The sequence below is a fragment of the Cherax quadricarinatus genome, unplaced genomic scaffold (genome assembly GCF_038502225.1).
Source record: "Cherax quadricarinatus isolate ZL_2023a unplaced genomic scaffold, ASM3850222v1 Contig2423, whole genome shotgun sequence".
Lineage (NCBI taxonomy): Eukaryota > Metazoa > Arthropoda > Malacostraca > Decapoda > Parastacidae > Cherax > Cherax quadricarinatus.
In genome coordinates, this window is record NW_027197449.1 from 30,001 (window position 1) to 32,371 (window position 2,371).

Below are 2,371 nucleotides of genomic sequence, written 5' to 3' on the forward strand. Positions count from 1 at the left end.
TTTTTATTTAATATTTTAACCCTTCATCGCGCAATTGGTCCGAAAATTTGAAATTCGAACTGAACTCCCTATGGTGGATAGAGTAACTCAATACAAGGTCACTGATCCCATATAAATTGATTTCTGATGGTTAGTTTTCGAGCAATTGCCAATCTCCGAAGACCGAAAATATTAGGCCGCCCCCGACAAAGTGATTAAAAAATTCTATGTTGCAAACTTGCAATTGTTAATGAAACACACCAAAACAATTTTTTAAATTTAATATACAAACAGACAATATAAAAAACATAAATGGAACTTTTATCAAAACATTTTTAATACTTACAAAAAATATAAAAAGGAAGCAAATATCAACAATGCCAAATTGCAAAGTGATGCAAGTTTCAATCCCTATATTCCTGAGATTCATTTGGAAGACCAATGATTCTATATTGCTAATTGGCAAGATGGAAGTCTGTGAAACAATTTCTATCAGTCTTTATGCACAGATTTACTTTGCATACACTACAGACGAATGACGATGTTACCGTTTTTTTCGAGGTGCTGCAATACTTGCAAGTAAACGGCCTTTGCCCTGCCATTGGGAAGTGCATTAGAGTAATGTCTTTCCTAACACTGTCATCAGGCATTTCTGTACGTGTTCCCCTCCCAGGTTTCACTATGCCAACACCATTGGAAGTACATGGTGAATTAGTTGGTGAAGGTCTTGGAGTTGTTCTTAGGCTGCTCCCTCTAAGGTTTTGTCCTTTAGACCTTGCAATTTCAGAGATAGAATTCCTGAAATACTTCAGTTGCATACACTTTTGCTTTATTGCTCGAGAATCACGGCAATAAAGCACCCATGCATTCACAACAGCAAGATCAATAATATAGGCAAATAGCCGCATGTACCAACGTTTTGATTTCATTGGTGTTTTGTAGAGATGCACCAACATGTTGCTTTTGTCAATACCTCCCATGTTTGCATTATAGTTCTTGATGACTGCAGGGCACGATATTTTCTCTTTCCTCTTTGTACCCTTGTTATATCTCTCAACAAGACTCATGGGCTCGACCCCAATATCAGTTGTCACTAAAGTCACAACTTTGGTGTCCTTCCATCGTACAACAAGGACACCATCATTGTTGTTGAAGCAAAAATTGCCCCTGACCACACTGTTTTTTTCCATTTGTTTGATAGGCACCAGATGTGGCTTACCACATCTATTGTCACGTACTGTTCCAGTGTATCTACAGTTATACTTATCTCTTAGTAGCTTGACCAAAGGCATACTTGAAAAGAAATTGTCAGCATAGATTGCTGATGTGTTTGTCTTGTTCATAGTTTGTGCAAGTACCAGAACAATCTTTGTACTTATTGGAAGTTTACATTCTTCCTGTGGCAGCTGTATGGGATGTGTGTCAAAAGTTGTTGTGCCTTGATACATGAGTATATCATGTATGAGTCCATCTTGACTTGCACGACAAAAAAGTTTGAAACCCCACTTATCTGGTTTTGTTTTGATGTACTGCCTTAGGTTTCCAGCAGTTTTACCCTTGAAACCAACCATGACTTCATCAATAGATTGCTTGGGTGTAGCTGGAATTTTCAAGCAAGCATTAGTTAGTTCAGTGTAAAGAGGCCTTACTTTGTAGAATCTGTCATTATCCTTTTTTGTGTTGTCATTGAAATGAATATGACTTCTAAGGTACCTAAACCTCTTAGACGCCATGCTCTCTGCAACCTGTTGGCTCCTAAAACCAGCTTTCCAATAGTCTTCGAGGGATGGTAGTGAATTAATACCCATGAACAACAAAATACCTATGAACCTCATGATCTCTTCAGAATCTGTTGAAAAAGTACTATTTACGTCTTGTTGCCTTGTATACAAATTTGTTTGATATGCTATGTTATCTATCATGGCTGGAGTAACGAACATACGAAAATACTCATATGGAGACCTAATTGCAAGAGGCTTTTCATGTTCATATGCCGGCAAAGGATCATTTTCAATGTCATCTACGGTCCACTCAGATGAAACTTGAAGAGCAATATTCTCATGGATCTCTTCCTCATCCGGGTATTCCTCAATCCTAAAAGTTTTCTTTTTCCTCATTACTTTCTGCTTTTTGGCTGGCCTTTCTTCCCTTTCTTCCTCATCATCAGTTGACATCTCTGCATCCTGTGCATCCGTTGGCAAGTATTCATCACCACTATCCAGCAATTCTGGTTCGTCTACCTCTGGTTCTGAGTCACTGTCTTCAGAAACGCAGATATACCTCGACCTGCTGGTCGACTGCTCCCCATAAAACAGCCTCTCATGGAACTGGAAGGACAATAGAAACCTCCTGTATAAATCCAGACCACTACAGAGTTCATATATGCAATTGA